General features: G+C 35.7%; 2 non-coding genes and 1 pseudogene across 2 annotated transcripts; all 3 read right to left on the bottom strand.

Annotated features, from left to right (window-relative positions):
- Window positions 1-48: 48 nt before the first annotated feature.
- On the bottom strand, window positions 49-3,383 carry LOC149512529 (25S ribosomal RNA). The gene has a single exon (XR_016332243.1). It is a non-coding gene; the product is annotated as a 25S ribosomal RNA (ribosomal RNA).
- Window positions 3,384-3,613: 230 nt separating this feature from the next.
- On the bottom strand, window positions 3,614-3,769 carry LOC149512528 (5.8S ribosomal RNA). The gene has a single exon (XR_016332232.1). It is a non-coding gene; the product is annotated as a 5.8S ribosomal RNA (ribosomal RNA).
- Window positions 3,770-4,060: 291 nt separating this feature from the next.
- LOC149512527 (18S ribosomal RNA) lies at window positions 4,061-5,833 on the bottom strand (annotated as a pseudogene).
- Window positions 5,834-22,957: the final 17,124 nt, after the last annotated feature.

Genomic DNA, 22,957 nt, shown 5'->3' with positions numbered 1-22,957 from the left:
ATTTTAAAATTTTATTAAGAAGGTAAGTTTTAATAGGTAGCCAATCACACTTAGCCAAAAAAAATTGGTGGCGACTCCATTTTTTTTGTTTTTCCAAATTCATCTGGCAGTCTCTAAAACCTTTACTATAGTGGAATTAGCTTTAAGGAGGACTGCGTGGCTGGTCCACCATGGGGTCTACACCTACAATACGTGCCTTTGGGGGCCATGGGTCCCTTTTACGAGTTGACAATCGAATGACGGGCTCATGTGTCACTTCTAGCTTGTATTCTAACTTAGAAGAATTCAGTCATAATCCAGTGCTCGGTAGCTTTACATCACTAGCTTTTCAACCAAGCGTGATGACCAATTATGCAAATCAATGATTCCTTTTGTACTAGGTTGAATTACTATTGCAATTCTGACATTAGTAGGGTAAAACTAACCTATCTCACAACAGTCTAAACCTAACAAATGTTCCCTGTTGGTGGGTGAACAATCCAACACTTGGTGAATTCTACTTCAAAATGATAGGAAGAGTGACATTGAAGGATCAAAAAGCAACGTTGCTATGAATGCTTGGCTGCCACATTCCAGTTATCCTTGTGGTAACTTTTCTGACACCTCTAGCTTCAAAGTTTAAAGGTCTAAAAAATCAATAGGCCATGCTTTCATGGTTTGTATTCATACTGGAAATTAGAATCAAAGAAGCTTTTACCCTTTATTCCACATGAGATTTCTATTCTCGTTAATCTCATCTTATGACACTTTTGTTATCTTTTAATAGATGTGCTGCCCTAGCCAAACTCCTTTCTTGACAATGTCTTCTACTCAGATTGACTGATCGATGTTAACTTTAGGTCTAAAAGAAAAGGTCATTCTCAGCCTTTGATTAATGAAATAAGTAAAATAACATTGAAAGTAGTGTTATTTCAATTTCACCCTAGGGCTCCCACTTATCTACACCTCTCAAGTCATTTCACAAAGTTAGACTAGAGTCAAACTCAATAGGGTCTTCTTTCCCTATTGATTCTACCAAGCCCATTCCCTTAGCTATGGTTTCACTGGATATTAGACAAGGATAGTGGGGATCTCATTAATCCATTAGTGTGCGTCACTAATTAGATGACTAGGCATTTGGCTACCTTAAAAGAGTCATGGTTACTCTCTTCATTTACATGCACTTGGTTGAATTTCTTCACTTTAGTGTTTAAAGCATTAGGCAAAAATCACATTGCGTGAGTATTTACAGGGACCATTGCAATGCTTTGATTTAATTAAATAGTCAGATTCCCTTTGTCTATAACAATTCTAAGTTGATTGTTTGTCATCTAGGGAAGGCCTCTAAGGGAGCCGTTTATAGTTTATCCCCCAGTCAGCATGTGGCAACCCACTCTCACTATGGGAGCAGCTAGAGTAGTGCACTAATAGCCAATGGGTTCAAGACTAGGACCCCATGCCTAACCCTTAGAGCCAATCTTTTTCCCAAGGTTATGATCCATTTTACTAACTTCTTTTGCCTACATTGTTCCATCGACCAGAGGCTATTCACCTTGGAGACTTGATGCAGTTATGAGTACGATCGAGTACAGATGGCACTTGGTCTTCTTGATTTTCAAGGGCTATCAAAGGCATACCAAACACTTTGCAATGTGCGATGCTCTTCTGGCCACTAGACTCTACCTCTAGCTAAGCCATTTTTAAAGTGGGCAGGCCTTTAAACTAAAAAGATAACTCTTCCCGAGCCTCCTGCTGATGTCTCTGGACTTGTTAATGTTACCATCAGCCACTGCATCCCAATTTAAGAATTTCAAACCGATTTCCTTTCGAAGCTCACACTAGACACACTATCAGACAAGCTTCCCCCATCTCTTAGGATCGACTAACCCATGTGCAAGTTCCGTTCACATGGAGCCTTTCCCTTTTTTGGCCTACAAAGTTCTCATTTAAATATTTGCTACTACCACCAAGATTTGCACTGACGATTGCTTCACCCAAGCTCATGCCTCGGGTTTTGTGGTGACCATCATACCTTCCTACTCATCGGGGCCTAGCCCCTACCCCAACTATCAAGCATAAGTCATGCACTTAAATGCCATCCATTTTTAAGGCTAGTTGAATTGGTAGGTGAGTTGTTACACACTTTTTAGCAGATTTCAACTTTCATGACTACCATCTTGTTGCCTTAATTGACCAACACCCTTGGTGGGTTCCAAGTTAGCACAGTTGAGCACTATAACCCCAGTTAGGCCCCATAACCCAACTTCTAGTTCATCATGCATCACCAATTCTACTTACCAAAAATGGCCTACATGAAGCTCTCAGTTCCATGGAGTAGCTTAATGAAGTAGCTGCGCCATCCTACCTATTTAAAGTTTAAGAATAGGTCGAGGACATTATGCCCCTGATGCTTTTAATCACTAGCTTTACTCGATAGAACTCACTAAAGGCTCCAACTTTCTTGAAGGAAACTTCAGAGGGAATTAACTACTAGATTATTTGATTAGTCTTTCACCCCTATACCCGAGTCAGACGAACAATTTGCATGTCAGAATCGCTACGAGCCTCCACCAGAGTTTCTTTTGGCTTCACCTTACATAGGCATAGTTCACCATCTTTCAGGTCCTAACAGGCATGCTCACCTCGAATCCTTCTCAGAAGATCAAGGTCAATTAGTGGTGCACCCACAAGGGATCCTGCCAATCAACTTCTTTACACCTTATGAGTTTTCTAGCCCATTGATTCATACACATGTCAGACTCCTTGGTCCATGTTTTGGGATAGGCCAGATGGGGAGCCTATAGGCTGACACCTAGAAATACAGGTGCCAAGGCACATCAAGATGGCATGTGCATCATTCCATAGGCATATCAAAAGTCTAGGCTTGGGCCATTATCGTGACCCATGTCAATCTATGCCCTGAGTCAATCGATGGATCGGTTCTCACCATTCCACATCTAAATGGGATGCATCATTGGCCCCCATCTGATTCTCTCCTGACAATTTCAAGCACTCTTTGACTCTTTTTTCAAAGTCATTTTCTTTTTTCCCTTATGGCATTTGTTTGCTATCAATCTCTCACCTATATTCAACCCGGATGACATTTACCTCCTAATTGCAGTTGCATTCCTAAACAACTCAACTCACAGATAATGCCTTATAGTGTATAGGGTCTAAGTACAATGGGGTTCTCACCCACTCCGGTGCCCTTTTCTAGAGGATTTAGGCCTAGTCAACCATTGAAGATACTTTTCTAAACTACAATTCAGATGCCGAAGGTGCTTGATTCTCAAGTTATGCTCTTCCTGGTTTCTCGCTATTACTAGCGAAATCCTAGTAAGTTTCTTTTCCTCCACTTATCGATATGTTTAAACTCAGCAAGTAATCCTGTTGACCTAGGGTTGAAATAGGAGCATCGACAGAGCAATGTGGGGGATCCGATGGGTCTGGATGAACAACGAGCACGTGTCACTAGAGATGAGGTACGTTGAGAGCTTTACCATCGATGGTTATGGCATTGTTGTTGTCGGCTACTCATTTTTGGACCAACCACGATCGACGAGATCACGAGAGACCATTTTCTGCACCCCTCATCCGTAACCTAATGCAGGGAGTTGGATGAGGTGATGATGCATGAAATCCAAGCAAACATGCCCTTAACCTAATGGCTTGGTGCACAACTTGTGTTCAAGGACTCAATGGTTCATGGGATTCTACAATTCTCACCAAGTATCACATTTTGCTATGTTCTTCATCGATGCGAGAGTCGAGATATCTATTGCCAAGAGTCATTTTGATTTTTAACAACAAAAAGAGTCATGGTGCCACCCACATATGCACCGTGAATAGGATTGTGATGGCATATGCATTTTTTTTAATTTCGATTCCTTAGCACGATTCATGCTAGGGGTTCGTTATTCAGCTGTAGGTGATGATACCAATTGTTTTGCCCACCTAGAAGGTGGAACAAAATGACTGTCATGCACACCCAGGGTCAAAAGAGGCTCAGGGCATTGAGGCACCCTCACCACCTAAGTGTTTCTTTAACGCATTCGCATGACATTTGTTGAGCGGGTTTCGATAATGATCCTTTCGTAGGTTCACCTATAGAAACCTTATTATGAGTTCTCTTTCCTCTAAATGATAAGGTTTAGTGGACTTCTCATGACATCATAGGCTACGAACAATCCACATCATCATGATCTGAACACTTCATTGGACCATTCAATCGGTAAGAGTAATGGGAGGTGTGTACCAAAGGCAAGGATATGGTCAACATGAGCTGATGACTCGCACTTACTAGGAATTCATTGTTGAAGACCAACAGTTGCAATGATCTATCCTCATAATGATGAAATTTCAAAAATTACCCCCGTCTGTCAGCCAAGGCTATAGACTTATTGAATACATCAGTGTAGCACATGTGCAGCCAGAACATCTAAGGGCATCACAAACCTATTGTCGCCTCTAACTTCCTTGGCCTAAATAGCCATAGTCCCTCTAAAAAGCTAGCCATGAAGAATCATCCCTGCATAGCTAGTTAGCAAGCTGAGGTCTTATTCATTAATGGAATTAACTAGACAAATTGCTCAACCAACTAAGAATAGCCATGCACCACCACCCATAGAATCAAGAAAGAGCTCTCAATCTATCAATCCTTACTTTGTTTGGACCTAGTATGTTTGCTCATGTTGAGTCAAATTAAGTTGCAAGCTCTACTCTTAGTGGTGCTCTTCCATCAATTTCTTTAAGTTTTAACCTTGCGACCATACTCCCCCTTAAAACCAAAGACTATGATTTCTCATAAGATGCCGATGAAATCTTAAAAGTAACATATGTCGATCCTTGGTTGGCATCATTTATGGTTGATACTAGGATGGTATCTATACGTTTTTTAGCACCCAACTTTTGTTCTTAATTAATGAAAACATCATTGGCAAATGCTTTCATAGTTTTTCACTATTCATAAATCCAAGAATTTCACCTCTGACTAAGAAATATGAATGCCCTAGACTGTTTTTGTTAATCATTACTCTGATCTCGAAGGCCAACACAATAGGATCGAAATCTTATGATGTTATCGCATGCTAATGTATACAAGCATAAGCCTGTTTTGAGCACTCTAATTTCTTCAAAGAAATAGCACCAAAGGAATAACCCAACTAGTTAAGGCTAGGAATGCATCATCAGCAGTAAGGATGAGTATACCAGTGTTTACTATGAGGCAGACCAAATGACCCAACCCTAGTTTCAACTATAAGCTTTTTAACTATAACAACTTAAATATATACTATTGAAGGTAGAATTATCACAATTGCTAGGGATTTAGATTGTACTCATTCCAATTACTAGACTCATAGAGCTTAGTATTGTTATTTATTGTCACTAACTCCCCTTATTAGTATTGGATAATTTCCACGCTTGCTACCTTCCTTAGATGTGGTAGCCATTTCTCAGGCTCCCTCTCTAGAATCAAACCCTAATACTCTATCAACCATCACCACCTTTGTAGGCCACTATTCTACCATCAAAAGTTGATAGGGCAGAAATTTGAATGATGCATCACCAGTACAAAAGGTTGTATGATCCGTTGACTTATCATGAATCATCAAAAGAATGGGCAAAACCTGGTTAACCTTTTATCTAATAAATGCATCCACTCTAGAAGTTAAGGTTTGTTGCATGTATTAGCTTTAGAATTACTATGGTTATCTGAGTATTAGATATCATCAAACAAACTATAACTAATTTAATGGGTCATTTGTAGTTTCAAAGTCTAAATTAGTTCATACTTACACATGTATGGCTTAATCTTTGAAACAAGCATAACACTACTAGCAGGATCAACCAGGTAGCATTCCTTCAAGATGATGGCACCATATGGGCCTCAATGCATCGATTGAGTGGTGGATAAAGCCAACACAAAGCATAAGCATCATACGTGTCAAGGAAGTAAAATGTGTAGCATCAGATAAACAAGGGCTGAGAGCTTGTGTCCACAAAATGTTCCACATCCAAGAGCACGATTGAACACCAATGTACTAATATGGCCATGGAAGTTTGGGTGGCACACTTAGAATGCAGGGCATGATTGAGGTCCAACTCATAGCCCTTAAGGATAAAAAAGATATAAGGGATGGCAAGACATCTGATTTTTATTGATTTAGGTATGTAGCATAGGATCCCAATTGCACCCCCAAGGTATGATGACCATAGGGGGGAGATTGAAGAGGATGACAAGTCAGCAATTCAATGCGAACACACATAACCATAGCACCACTCATATGCCCATTATGTACAAGTGGCAGCATCATGAACATTGGTCCATAACCCACCTAATTGATTACTCAACAAGTGAGTGGAGGAAATGACATACGAGGCCATGCCACAACTGCTTGGCAAGGAAAAAAACATAAGCAAGAGCCACAGGACTACCCTTCTCATCTAACAAGCAACAATGGCACAACACCACCATGCTTGGTCTGGTGGGGACCACACATACAAACTCTGCTGTCACCACCCTAAGAGGACATTGCCCAATTCAGTGACTTGTTCCTAGGGTCTTGGATAGCATCGATTGCATGCACAAGCCTGGCTAGGCCAAGTCATTTTTGTAGTCAATGAGAAAGGACCACGAGTTAGCCAAATACATAAAAAACTTGGCCAAACCAAGCCCCTAACTACAGCTTCTACTACCACCACCCGAAAGAAATGTTGCTTGATTTAGGGACTTGGTCTAGGGTCTAGGATAGCATCAGTTATAGGCATAGGATTGAGCTTAGCTATTCTGTATACACATTAATTGATAAAGGTCATGGGCTCCTGCGGGTCACTAGAATGACCAATCACTAGACAACACGACCAAAAGGCATGCACGGCTTGGATTTTGCTCCAAGAACATTACCATGGATGTACGTAATGACAGGTCCATCATGCACACCTACTCCTCTCATAGAGGGAATAAAGGGCTCAGACAACCACCTCCTAAAGAGCATAAGAGGTTTTATAGATACGCTAGCAGTAGACATTAAAGTGTCTAAAATGGTGACATTTTTTTCAAATAGGCATATTCCGTACCAAGAGTCTATAAGTGCCAATAGTGGTCGAAGCATGTGCCTGTACCAAGGTACAGTGTTATGGGCCATGCCTTTCTTAGATCGAAACCACACGTCTATGTGGTACCTTGACTACTCTTAGTCTAAGTTAGCTTTTGTGAGTCCATTTCTCTGTGGACAGATTATTTTTTATCCTTTAAGCCACATACTCATGAGCTATTCCTAGTTTAAACCCCATAAGGTAGCATGCAACATTCCCAAACTCGATAAGGAAGAACCTAACTCCCATCATCATAATCAATCCATGATTCTTAGAGTGGTCCTAAGCACCCATCTCTACCCGCAAGCATCAAGGTCCCAAGCATCGATCCATCTAGCTTATAAGGGCGCATAGCCCCAATTCTTATGATATTATTGCATTTTGGCATGGTAAGAACCCAATACCATGCCTGACTGCATCATATGCAAGCTCTTGTGCCTCAAACCTAAAAGCATTACTTGCATGTTGGTCAACCACTAACCTAAAGACACACTAAGCTTATGTCATCCCATGAAACTGATGTCTCAGGGCCTCATCCCTTAGCCTCATTCTAGGCTGCCCACATACATGATAGACACATTACACCATGCTTGTCCCACTTCAAGCACTCAAGTATGCTACCCCAGTTGTAGCACACCTCTACCGATTAGCCACATGGGTTTAGTAGCATGCCTGCCTACTAGCCCATTCATCCTTCAGGCTTGATAGTGCCCCCTAACAAACACCATCTCATGATCTTTCTATCTTAAAAAAAAAAGGAAATTGAGAGGTATAGCCAATTCTACCACCTAACCTTATGGTTCAACATAAAGGCACAATACGAGGCCCATCAACCCTAACTATCCTCGAGTTTACTATGACTCCAAGAGACATCATACCACACTTGTGACCTGATGATGCCCACCCACCTACACACCACATATGCCTAAGAATAGCTCACTTCAAACTAGCTAGGCCCTTGCTTGCCCACTAGCCAAAGAAATGGTGGAAAGTTGACACCAATCATCCCCTTATAAAGAGCATAAGAGATTTCTGAGCCATCTTACTAGGAACCATAACAATGTCTAAAATGGAGACACTTTTCTCTCTACCAACTCAGGGCCCAGTGACCTTTTTCTTAGTCACCATGATTTTCAAATTCTATTCATTGCTCCACCAATCCATGTGAGGGTGCATGCACATGTTTTCAATCAATTGCATCTGACTGGCTACCAAGCTTTAAGGCATCCATACACTGGCTCCCACTTGTTTACCCATCTTAGGACTAGGTTACACACTGCCTGCACACTCTATTAGCATCATGTTTCTTGGCTTACACTAGCCACACATAGCTCTAAAACCATTGGCTCGACCACTAAGCTTCATTTACCACTCAACTCAAGGTCAGTCATAGCAGGACCAAGGCACAGTAGGGTCTGACCATGACATCCAACATGTGTTGATGGTGTTCGAGGCAACTACTTACACTAAGGACTATCTTCTACTAATTCTAATTAAGGCATATGCCTACACCAAGTTTAGATTGTGCTGATGGTGATCAAGGTATGTGCCCACACCAAGGGCCTGCATCTACCAAGTGGTAATAGAATCTTTTACAGATAACTTAAATATGTGATGGAGTATTGTAAGTGGTAAAGTGGCTGTGTTGCTACGATCCACTAAGATTTAGTCCTTTGTCACTTTGATTTGTCCCTTCTTTTGAGCCACACACCTACCAAAGTCCTCTTACTCCATTCTTTTATAGGACACCCTTCTTAGGTTGAGGATGAATGGTGTTCTCAATTATAATTGATTCAGTCAGAGGGTGACATCCCTCCCTCAAGTGTCCAAGTAAATGACAATCAAATACCCTTTATATTTGTTATAGGGATGGGCTCACCCTTAATACAGGCACCTACCTTAAACTCCATTGGCACATGTTGGCCTCTGGTGCGAGTTGTTGCCTCGAACACCATCAATGGCATATGGCCCTTGGTAGGTGTAAGTAATCACATCGAACACCATCAGTAGATGTTGGCCCATTGTTGTTAAAAGTTGAATAGGACACCATTGCTAGATGATGGCCTCTTGGTGTGGAATGTTACCTTGGACACTATCACCATATGCTTACACTTGGTGTAGGCACTTAGTTCAACCATCGTCGGCATAAGTAGGCCTTCGGTGAGGGTTGTTGTCTCATACACCTTTTTGGTAGATGTTGGCACTTAGTGCGGCATATGTACCATGACCATCCCACTCAAGGCTCTTATTTGCCACTTGATCACCATCAACACCAAATGACATTCAATACATGTGTCACGGGCTCTGGTCTTAAGCCAAACTTCATGTGGCCTTGGACAGGGAATTGATTTCGTGTGCCTAAGTTAGCCTACAAAACTTAAGTGCTCAATATAATTCCAACTTCTCAAAGCTTATGTTGTAGTACTAGGCTATCTAGAAGCCAACAAATTTGATCCTCCCATTACTGTGTTTAGACATGCCCACACCTAAGTCTGACTGTGTGCTCACACATTGCTCACCAGTGCTTGCACCTAGGCCTAGCTTAATTGTGCCAAACTCAAACACCGTGCGTGAGCCTTTAGAGTCTTGATCATTGCTTGTACCACTATTCTAGGCTAATTTCCCATGACTTGGGCCTCTAGTAGGCTTTAAGGCCTAGTCCCCTTGGTTATTGGACCCTGTCTCACTAAAACTAGAACTACTCCTTGACTTGGAGAAAACCCCTGGGCCTAGACCAACTGACAGACCATGGCTCATGCATATGCTTCAACCACCATCAACACATGTTGGCCTTTGGTTTTGCTACATGCATCAACCACCATCGGCTTATGTTGGGTCACGTACTATATGCACCATGACTAGGTTGTAATTGAGTTCAAGCATATCTTCATATTTTTGCCATGCTAATGCAATTTTCATGTCTTGTAAATTCATATAAGTGCTTACAAGTGCCTACAACTAGGCTGGCTTAATTTTGCTAAACCTAAACACTGTGCCTAAGCCTGTGAAGTCTTGATCACTACCCTGTACCACTATCTTGGGCTAGTTTCATATGACTTTAGCCTTCAATATGCCTCAAGGCCTAGTCCCCTTAGCTGTTAGACCCTGTCCCACCAAAGCTAAAACTGTTCCTTGACTTGGAAAGAACCCCTGGGCCTAACTAGCTTATGGACCATGACAAATGCACATGCCTCGACCACCATCGAGGTATGTTGGCCCTTGGTCTTGGCACATGCTTCGACCACCATTAGCACATATTTCGATTGTCATCAACACCTATTGGCCTTTTATGTGGGTAGTTCCCTTGAACACTATTGGCACATGCTGGGCCGTGCATCATGCACACCACGACCTGGCAGTAGGTGGGTTCAGGCATATCTTTATATTTTTATCATGCAAATGCCATTTTTATGGCTTGTAAATTCATATAACACCCACACTTGGGCTTGGCTCAATTATGTCGAACCTGAACACCTCATTGACTCAGAGAAAAGCATTGAGCCTAGACAACGTGTAGACTATGACATATGCATATGCCTTAATCACCAGCGAGACATGTTGGCCCTTGGTCTTGGCATGTGTTTCAACTACCATCAACACATGTTGACATTTAGTATGGCTAGTTCTCTTAAACACCATCGACACAAGATAGGTCATGTACCATATACAAGTATCTTGGGCTTAGGTCGCGTACCATGCACACCATGACTGAGCAGTAGGTGGGTTTAGGCACATTTTCATATTTTTACCATGCCAATGCCATTTTTATGGCTTGTAAATTCATATAACACTCACCAGTGCTCACATCTTAGTCTGGCTTAATCTTGTCGAACCTAAACTACTCCTTGACTCAAAGAGAATCCTTGGACCTAAACCAGCTTGCAGACCGTGACACATGCACATACCTTGACCATCATCAAGATATGTTGCCCTTGGTTTTGGCACATGTTTCGACTACCATTAACACATGGTAGCCCTTTGCACAAGCAGTTCCCCCGAACACCATCAATAAATGCTAGGCCATGCACTAAACACGGGTATTTTAGGCCTAGCCTAGCACCATGCATACCGTAACTTGGTAGTAGATAGGTTCAAGCACATCTTCACATTTCTACCATGCCAATACCATTTTTATGGCTTGCGAATTCATATAACACTCACTAGCCCCTACACTTGGGCCTGGCTCAATTTTGTCAAGCTTGAACACTATGCTTGAGCACTACCCATACCATTATTTTAGGCTAGTTTCTTGTGACCTAGGTCTCCAATATGCCTCAAGGTCTGGTCTTCTTAGCTATCACCCTATCTCGCTAGAGTTAGAACTGCTTATTGACTTAAAAAGAACCCTTTGGCCTAGACTGTGACACATGTAAATGCTTCGATCGCCATTAGGACATGTTGGCCCTTGATCTCAACACATACTTTGACCACTATCAGCATATGCTAGCCTTTTATGTAGGTAGTTCCCTCGGACACCATCAGTATATGCTGAACCATGAAATAAGTACAAGTATCTTGGGCCCAGGTCGCTCACCATGTACACCATGATCGGGTAATAGGAGTGTTCAGGCACATCTTTATATTTCTATCATGCCAATTCTATTTTTATGGCTTGTAAAGTCATATAACACTTAGCAACGCCTACACTTGGGCCTGGCTCAATTCTGTCGATCCTGAACTACTTTTTGACTTGGAGAGAATCCCTAGGCCTAAACCAACTTACAAACAGTGACACATGCACATGCCTCGACCATCATTAGGAATGTTGGCCCTTGGTCTCAGCATATGTTGGCCCTTAGTGTAGGTAGTTCCCTTGAACACTATCGACACATGCTGGGCTATGTACCACACATGGGTATCCTAGGCTCAGGCCATACACCATGCACCATGCACCATGCACCATGCACCATGCACCATGCACATCACGACCAAGCAGTAGGTAGGTTTAGGTATATCTTTATATTTTTGCCATGCCAATGCCATTTTTATGGATTGTAAATTCATATAACGGTCCCCTAAGCTTTCATATGAAGTTTCATGGCAAGATGACTTATTTTTTATTTTTTATGATTTTCATAATTTTTCAGAGTTTGGGATTTTTTAAAATTTTTTAGAAGAATTTTTTGCCCTAATTTTGGTATACGTGATCCTTGTATTTTTGTTGGCATTCATAAAAAAATTCAGCTAAAAAAATTAAAGGGTAGAAGATTTTGTGGCCATTTGAAAAAAGATCCATATTTTAAACACTTGAATGGCTACTACCCGTGAACCTATAAAAGCTCTTATGTTTTTTAAGGGGGTGTGAGTTGTTAAGGTTTTTTTGGGGATAGAGGGCCAATAGAAAGGCCAAGGACTAGCACACAACACATATCATGTGCGTACACCTCTCGCCCCCACCCATAATTGTCAAAACCCTCAATGCTATCAATCAAGTTCTCGGTGATGCTCTGACAATGGTGCCATAGGTAAAAAAAATGTGGCACAAGCACATGCCTGAACCCAGTATATGCACTGTGGCCTAGAATCAAACTTTGGCCAAGGCTTCGACCATCATCGACACATGCTAGAGCATGGTATAGTCATAAACCTTGACCATTATCGACATAAGCTGGCCTTTGGTATAGGTACCTGCCTCGACCACCATCGGCACAAGTTGGCCATTGATACAGACACTTACCTTGACCACCATCAACATATACTTGGCTCTTGATTTGGGCATATACTTTGACTAGCATTGATAGAAGATGGCCCTTGATGTGAGCAATTGTCTCAAAAACCATCAGCATATGTTGACCTTTGTTGTAAGCACTTACCTCGAACACCATTAGCATATGTTAGGCCTGGTGTGAGCACATGTCGAGCTTTGATGCAGGCACATACCTTGACCACTATCAGCACCTATGGACCCTTGGTGCAAGATATGCCTGTTTGAAAAAAAATGTTCTCATTTCAAACACTTTAATCTCTACTGCTAGCATATCTGTAAAATTTTTTATGCTTTTTAAAATGTAGTTGTTTGAGCCACGTTCTCTCCTCTACGAGGAGAGTAGGTGTTCATGATAGGCTTGTTATTATGTATATCAATAGCAACATCCCTGGAGCAAAATCCAGGCCATGCATGCCTTCTAGCCATGTTGTTTGACGACTAGTTGCTCTAATGACCTGTAGGCACCTATGGCCTCGACTAGTTAGCATACATGCAGAAAAAAAGCTTAATTGTATCGAGCTCAAGACTGTGCCTATGGCTGATGCTGTCTCAAACCCCAGACCAAGTCTCTAATACAATCATAAGGCTTGGTCTAGCCAAATCTCTCGGGTATTTGGTAGTCTCATCATCTTTCTTATCAACCATAAAAACTCCTTAACCTAGCCAAGCCCGTGCATGCAGCCGATAATGCCCAAGATCCTAAAAACAAGTCTTTAAATCAGGCAACATCCCCCTGAAATGGTGGCAGCAAACTTTTTGTATGCGATCTCAGCCAAACCAAGCATTGGTCATGTCATGTTATTGTTGCCTGTTGATGGCAAGGGCAGTCTCATGGCCCTTGCTTATGTTTTTCCCATGTTAAGTGGCTAAGGCATAGCCTCGTATATCATTTCCTTCACTCACTTGTTGAGTAATCAATTGGGTGGGATGTAGACTGATGTGTATGGATGCTACCACTTGTACGTAATGGGTATATAAATGGTGTTATAGTTGTGTATATTGGTAGGCTCTATGCTTGATATATTGAACTGTTGACCTATCATCCTCTTTAATCTCTCCTCATGTGGTCATCATACCCTAGGGGCATAATTGGGATCTTGTGCTACATACCTAAATTGATGAAAGCTAGATGTCTTACCATCTTTCACCTATCTTATGTCCTTAAGGGATAGAGGTCAGACCTTAATCATGCCTTCATCCCAAGTATGCCACATAAACCTCTATGGCCACATTGGTACACTGTTGTTCAATCGTGCTTTCAAAATGTGAAATGTTTTGTGGGCACGAGCTCTCAACACTTGTTCATTCAATGCTATGCATTTTACATGCTTGACACACATGATGCTTATGTCTGTGTTGGCTCTATCCATCGCTTGGTCTGTACATTAAGGCCTATGTAGTGCCAACATCCAAAAGGAATGCTACTTGGTTGATCTTGCCAGTAGTCATATGCTTGTCTCAAAGATTAAGCCATGGATATGTAAGTATGAACTAATTTAGATTGTGAAATTATGAATGGCTCATTAAATCAATTATAGTTTATTTGATGGTATATACTACTCAAATAACCATAGTAATTCTGAAGCTAATATGTGCAACAAACACTAACTTCTAGAAAGGATGTATTTATTAGATAAAAGGTCGATGTAAGATTTGTTCATTACTCTAATGATTCATGATAACTCAATGGATAGCATGGCTTTTGTGCCGGTGATGCATCATTCAAAATTTTGCCTTATCAACTTTCAATGGTGGGATAGTGGCCTACAATGGTGGTGATGGTTAACGAAGAACTAGGGTTCAATTCAGGAAAGAGACCTTGAGAAACGACTACCACGTCCAAGGAAGGTAGTAGGCACATAAATTACCCAATCCTGACATGGAGAGGTAGTGACAATAAATAATAATATCGAGCTGTATTAGTCTGGTAATTGGAATGAGTATAATCTAAATCCCTTAACAAGGATCCACTGGAGGGCAAGTCTAGCACCAACAGTCGCAGTAATTCCAACTCCAATAGCATATATTTAAGTTGTTGTAATTAAAAAGCTCATAATTGCAACTAAGTCGTCTGGTTCATCTCATTAAAACATAGGTATAAAGACATAAGGCATAATGTTATATATCTATTAATAATTTTAGTCATAATTTTCTTGTCATCTTTCAATTTTACAATATTTACTTCATAAAAAAAGAATTTTTAAAAAGAGATGAACATTAAAGATTAAATATAATAATAAATAAATGAATAAATTTAATGTCTACTTCATTTAATATGATAATTCATGACAATATAATTGTCATTTTTTATTCATATCTAATGGTTAAAATATTGGTTTTAAATGATGATTTATACATAATAATGAAATTATCATTTTCATATTAAATATTTACTTTTGAAAAGAACACATACACAAAATGGAAGTGAAAATCTATTTAAGCTAAAGATATATAAACTTACCCTTCTCTTGGTCTTGAGGGGCATATACACATATCATCATTATTAAGATTTTTAATTCAAAGACTACCAAAAGTATGAAAAGATGTGAATGTACTTAATAAATCATTAAGGATTTAATGAAAAGAGATAAATTGTATTCCACTATTAAAACCATGGCAATTACTATTCATGAGATTCGAAAGATAATTCATTATAATAGAAATTTCTTATAAATTTTTACTTCTAGGTACATACATACACAAAAAGAATCAGTATTAGTGTTTAATGTCAAATTAATAAAGTTTATTGCTATTTAAATGTATTTATTTATTTATTTAGATTTCTTTCTCAAAATATTTTTTCAGAAAAACACCTTCATTTAGTTAATGGAAATGATTCTTTTAATTGATTTTTCCTATCACTAATCTCTTAAAGTACGAGCTTTTAGTGATATCATGCATTTTAAAAAGTACAAACATAAACAAAGGATAAAGTACAAAATATTTATTATTTATTTGATTTAATATATTAAGAAACAATTTATTCTCCATTTATTTTTATGTAATGTTAGGTTTTCACACAACAAATACAAATATGAAATGTGTTTATCTTTTTTTAGTATAAATTAATTTAAATAAAAAATCATAATATGAAAAGTCATTATATTAATATTAATGTTTACAAGTCTTGATTATTTTTTAATGAATTCAAATAAAAAATAGAATACGAAAAGTTAACATATTTATTTTTATATAATTAGATTTCAAACAATAAATATGTTCATTAATGATATATATATATATATTACATGTTAAGTTGTTAATTTGATATTTATTTAAAATAAAAAGTAAAATATGAAAGGTTAAAATATTAATTTTTTATGTTTCATATTATAGTAATTAATGATTTAAAAATCTACCACCAAAGCAAATTAAAATGATAGGAAAAGGAAAATCTATAAATATTATTATATTGATTTCAATCTTTCATAATTAATTTATTTTAAAATTTTCCATATTCTACTGGCAATTGAATTTAAGAAAAATGACAAATATATCAAAAGTCATAAAAAGATTATATTAATTTTAATAAAAGGATCAAATTACAAAAGTATAAAATTAATTTGTTTTAGACCAATTTATAACTTTGTATATGATAAATATTTTTGTAAAATAATCGTTAAATTTAATAACCTACTTATACCTATCATTTACGTAAAGTTTCAAATATTTAGTATTTATATCATTTTGATTAAGAATAATATCATTTCCAATTTATACTAATGGCTAAAATTTTATTATTATCACAAAAATAGTTATATATTTTAAATTTACTTAAAATCTTGTATGCATGTTTCACTTGAATAAAGCATAAAATTCGATTGTTGGACTAATAGTTATAAATCATATAAAAATATGAGACGGTATAAAACTAATTTAGTTTTACACATTTTTAAGTAAATCCTTTTTCAGTTTAGGTTTTCATATTTTATTATTTACGGCATGTTTGGTTCATATAATGGAATAGAGAGGCAATGAAATTAGTATTTTGTGGGAATAGGAAATAGGAGAATATAATAAAATATGTATTATGCAGTTTGGTTCATTGGAATGGCATAGATAAGAAATTATTATTAATATGTTTGGTTAGTTTAAAAAATATGGATGGAATTAGTTTAAAAACCATTTTGCTCTTGTAATTTACTATAAAAAATTAATTAATGAAAATAAATAATAAATATTAATTTAATAATATTCCAAATTAATTTAATAATATTCAATATTAATTGAATAATATTAAATAGTAATTTCATATTATTAAATATTAATTTAATAATATTAACTATTATTCAATAATGTTAAATATTATTGAATAATATTAAATATTAATATAATAATAAATAATAATTTAATATATTAAATTTTAATTTAAAAATATTGAATATTGATTTAGTAATATTAAATATTGATTTAATAATATTAAATACTAATATGACAATATTAAATCTAAATTTAATAATATTTTAATATGAATTTTATATTATTTAAATAATATTTTAAAATGAAATGGTAAGTTAACTTTATTTTAATAATATTTTAATACTTTTTTATTAATTTAAATTAAATATTTAAAAATATTTTAATCATATTTGTAAATACCCCCTTTAGTCCAGGGTTAATTTATATTTTAAGATTAGGTTTTTAATTTTTTTATTTATTTTTGATATTGTATTTAATTTAGAGTTATTATTATTATTTAAAAAAATAAAAAAGAGTAAAAAATTATTTTGCTGAAACTTGAAAAAGTTTTAGTTCTAATTGGGTTGAATTAAAAGTGTTCTAATTTAAAAAAAAAAAAAAAAAGACTGTAAAGGGGAATTTGTTTAAGAGGTGGATTTGAATTAAAAATCCAAGGTTGAAGTTGATTAGGAGATTCAAACCAAGAAAACTCATTTTCCTATTGTAAATGGGATTAGAGGCTTATAAAAAAACATAATTAGGATCAATTAGAAATCAAGAATCAATTAAAAAAATCAAGAAAGAAAAAGTCAAAAAATTAAGGGTTTTTTTTATAGTTTTTTTTAGTATTTTGGGTTTAGATAATTATTATTTTCTTTAGAGAGTTTTGTGTTGAAGAAAGCAATTGGAAAGAAACACAAAAGGGAGATATTCAAAAAATATTTTTGTCAACAAAATTTTTGAAGGTTTCGAAGAAACAGGAAAGAAGACACGGTAATTTCTATTTTTTTCTTTTTTTATTTATATATTTATTTATGTTACTTAATTGTTTCACTTTTTTCTTTATTTAAAATAAATTTTTATAATAAATTTCAACCTTACCAACATATTGGAGGGTTCAAATTTTTTAAAATAAATGTTTAAATAAAATGCCTTACCAACATATTGAAAGAAAATTAGATCTTTGAAATAAGGTTTTACCAATATATTGGAGAACGTTATTAAATTATTAAAAAAACAAATTTTAAGAAAAAAATTGTTTTCAATAAAGCCGTACCAACATATTAGAAGGCAATTTGATTTTTAAGATAAGGTTCTACCAATATATTTGAAAACCTTATGATTTTTAAATAAAAATTAATTTTTAGAAAAGAAATATTTTCCATAAAATCTAACAACATATTGGAGGATATTTTTAGAAATAAAAAGTTTTTCATTAAATTATATTTTGAATCTCCAATGATAGAATCACTAAGAGTGCTGCAAATAGCAATCTTTATATAAATTCTTAAGTGAGAAATCCTTTCTAAATTCTACCAATATATTGGAGAATTTAGACAAGATTTTCAATATCAAGATTCTCACAAAAGTTTTTTACAAAAATTAAATGAATCTAATGACGGAGCTTCTTCAAAGCATGGCAAATAATCTCCTTGAATACTGTTGAGGTGAGGGATGTTATTGAATTATTACCAACATATTAGAGTAATTTAGGGATAATTTTTTATATTAAATTTAGTAAGGTTTTTTAGGCTTTAAGATAACACAAAATCAAGCCGATACCATCATTTGGGTGAGCGATATGAGGGTACTATAATCTTCGTCACATGTAACTGTGCTCCTGAACCTAGTTCTAATTTCGTAGATATGAATCTATCTTTTAAAGATAGCTAAGTCAAGCTTGGGATATTTCTTTAAAATGGGACAAATTCAACTAGAAAGGTTGAGAGTTAGGCCAGTAAACTTGTGTTATCCAAAGCCTAAGTTAAAATTAAAAATATTTCTTTGAATGGTTTATCTATTTCTAATTATTCCATATTCTGTCATTCACTTGCATCTACATAACATGAACTCTATACCCAAGCTCTGTCCCTTAGGAAAGAGTAAAGTACCTATACTCTTGTGAGATTTCATATCTTCGTCCAAGCTAGCAAAATACTCCTACTCAAATTGAATCCTTTTTGTTTGTAGCCTATAATAGGTGAGGATTGAAGTGTCTTACTAGTCCATGATGGACAATGATGTGAGAATAATTAAGGAACCTTTATATTTAACCCAAACCACATGCAGTAAAACATAAAAAGCCAAGTTTAGGTCAAAGCCATATCTATCCATCATTATAATGTAACCCTCGCTAGGACACATGAGTAGACCTTTTGAGCTTCATATCAATTTCATGACAAATTTTATTTGATCCTTATTTATTGATAAAGTTATTGTATATTGTATGTTGTATTCTTATTCCAACATCACTAACATATCTATTCATCCATGCACTATAATGTGACATGTTAATACATGCATTCATGCATTGTTTATGCATTCATTCATGCAAATAAAATTCTTAAGAAAGGTTAGATTAATAACATGAGTATCTTATTTATGGTATATAAGGTTTAAGGATAGCCTGACTATCCAAGAATCTTGCTCAAACAACCCATCATCAATATAATACTAGAGCCCAAGCCATACAGATGAAACAAAAAAATATAAATTGTCTGGAAAAGATAGAGAAGGCCTAAGAAAAATTTAAGAGGGAGTTAAGTAAAATTTTAAAAGCCCTAAATAAGTTGAATAAAGGAAAAATCATAGAAAGAAATGCTAACCAGCATACCATCCATCACAAAATGTGGCTGACCTTGTATACCTTCTAGTTATGGGTCGTATCAAGCCTAATCCACACAAAATACACCACCACAGTAGTTTACATACCCTATAAAGTATACATATCCTGAAATACCATCGACTTCAAATCCAAAGCATTACCAGAGTTATGTAAATTCTGTCTTTATTGAAAAGGTAGTAGAACCAATACAGGTCCCTGATCTGGATGATCCAAAAGAAAAAAGAAAAATTAAAAGCAAAAATGGTTGAGTCACTAGGATACTTAATAGCTGTCAAAAAGATGAATATGCTTAAAGAAAGGTTCCGAACAATAGAGAGAACTAGTTTTTATGGTTCCATGGATGCTGCCGATCTTTGTTTAGTCCCAGACATCATTATTCCTCCAAAGTTCAAAGTACCAGAGTTCAAATAATGTAATGGTACAAAGTGTCCAATGACCCACATTACCATGTATTATCAAAAAATGGCTACCTTTGCTAATAATGAAAAGCTGTCAATGCACATATTCCAAGGTAACCTTACTGGCTTTGTTGCTAGATAGTATGCTAACGGGACAAGACTCACATTCACTCCTAGAGTGAGATAGCCTGTAACTTCATCAGTCAGTACTAGCATATAATAGATCTAGCTCATGATCACTTTTTTTTTACAAAATATGAAGAAAAGGTGATGAATCATTCAAGGAGTATGCTTAGAGGTGGAGAGACATAGCTACTCAAGTTCAACCACCTTTGACTAAAAAAGAGATTATGATGCTATTTGTAACTACTTTAAAATCTCTTTACTAAGAAAAGATGATAACGAATGGAACAAAAAATTTTACCGATATGGTGATATCAAGATAAATTATTAAAAATGACATCAATAATGGTAAACTTAAGGAAGAAGAGACCACCAAATCAAGAAAAGAGAGTTGCCTTAAAAAAATTGAAGCCCAAGCTATGAATTTTGATAGGCAATAATTCAGAAGCTATGCTTCATATCCATAACCTATTCCACATCTTGTTTACCCACCCATTTACCAACCAACCTTTCAAATTCTTGTATATAGGTCTAGTCATATCACTACATTAGCTTCAAGACCTAATAACCAAGCAAATGGTTTGAAGACATCTTGAAATAACTAAGAAAGAGCCCATATAGATCCTATCCATATGACTTACACTAAGATATTCTCAAAACTAATCAATAATGACTTGGTATCTCTAGTTATTCTAGAATCATAAAGCCACCTTATCCTGAATAGTATGATGCTAATGCCATATACAATTACCATAATGGGAACATAGGTCATTCTATTGAAACTTACCTTGCTTTCAAACACAAAATGCAAAATTTGATCCGAAAAGGCTTAGTGAGCTGAGTCAAATGTCAATAAAAATCCTTTACTTGATCACACAAGAGCATAATTTTTTAAATGATAAGGATGTTAAGGTTGGTTGGAAGTTACTTATCATTTTGGGATTTTTTTCAAAGTAATGTAAGGATTTGTTTTTATGTAAATAAGATTTCATTTTTTATCATTTTAATAAAAGGCAAAGTGATGCATTTCATTACATTTTCTTTTTCATTCATACCATTATTCCATGCTTTGTTTTTTCCATGTCTTTTTATTCCTATTCTCAAATTCCAAATGATGAATATTTAGATGATGATAACAATAATTCTAGGATTTAATTTTGGAAATCATTCATAAAGTTCAATATGTAAAGATTATTTGAGCAAAAGATGCAAGTTGTTAGTAGATATGATATAGATTTATCTTGAAGATATGCAGTCCTTTCTAATGATCCATGAATTTATCTTTGTTCAATAAATGGTTTTCAAAGAAAGCATTCACGTTTAAGATGAAAAATGGTCGTCCTTTTTTTACCATTCATAAAACCATCCATTACTACCCATTTATGCCTATTATGATTTCTTTTTACAAAAAACTCTAACCAAGGATCGCTATCTGGGGGGAAATTTTGGGAAAAACCTACTTGAAAAAGGAAAAAGGCAAAATATCACAAAATTTCTCAAAGATAGAGAGCAAAGAAAAAAGAAAAAAATAAATGCCATAAATGATTCGGGGCAAAGTAATGAGAATCATTTTGTGAGAAATAAAATGAATGAAAAAAAAAAAGAAAAAAGTAGTGAAATGATGTGGAATGGGGCAAAGTGCGAAGTTGCATCACATGATGAAAAATGATCCTTTGGTTTGAACCTTTTAAACATATCTTTTAAGCTTATTTTATCCATTTATTTCATGACCTCTCATCATAGCCTACATTACAACCCTTAAAAGTCCATTTTGATCAAACATGAATGCTCAAATTAAACGATCATATGTTAGGCTAAGGCACGCTTATGATGGAGCAATGGAATCGTGCTATGTTCTTATGTTTTAAAGATTGATATGTGGGAGATATTAAGAATGAATGAAGAAAAAGTGAAAAATGAACAAAATTAAAAAGTGAAAAAATGAAAAAGTGAAAAAAAATATAAAAAAAAAAAGAAAAGGAAGACTTAAAATGAAAACTCGAAAGGGTGATTTAGGTAGAAAAACATTAAAGTTAAAAGTTGAAAAGGTAGTCAAATATATGAAAGATCAAAGACATCTAAAGATCCTCCAAAGCTAGGGCAAAGTTAGATGAGCTCAAAATTATTTTAAAAGAAAATGGAATGAGTTTTTGAAAAAGAATTATGAATTATTGTTAAGAATTATCTGAATATTCATTGTTTAGACATTGTTGTACCATTCAATACCATCCCTATTGATATGCTTTGAATTTGTTCCTTTGCCCATTTATTTTTGTATTAGACTCATTCTTATATTGATTACCTTTCTCTTAATTCACCTTGTACTTTCTGATCTTTTCATCCCTAGAATAAATCGATGAAATGTATAATTACATTATATTTGTCATGATTTGAATGATAATGAATAAATGATAATATTTAGAAAAGATTCTTGCATTCTTTTGAAAAGAAATCCAAAGGGCAAAAGAAAAATGAAAAGATGGAAGAAGCCTAAAAAAATAATTTAAAAGGATACACGGGACGACAAGTGATTAATATGGTGATGGATTGGACATAACCTATGAATTGTGATCAAATGATGGAAGTAATAGGGATCCGTTGATAAAATTTATTTTGAAATGGTTAGTGCTG

This window comes from Durio zibethinus, chromosome 22 (assembly GCF_047325235.1).
Source record: "Durio zibethinus cultivar Kanyao isolate XHJ-2024 chromosome 22, ASM4732523v1, whole genome shotgun sequence".
In the NCBI taxonomy this organism is placed as follows: Eukaryota; Viridiplantae; Streptophyta; class Magnoliopsida; order Malvales; family Malvaceae; genus Durio; species Durio zibethinus.
This window is presented reverse-complemented; position numbering and strand designations above follow the sequence as displayed.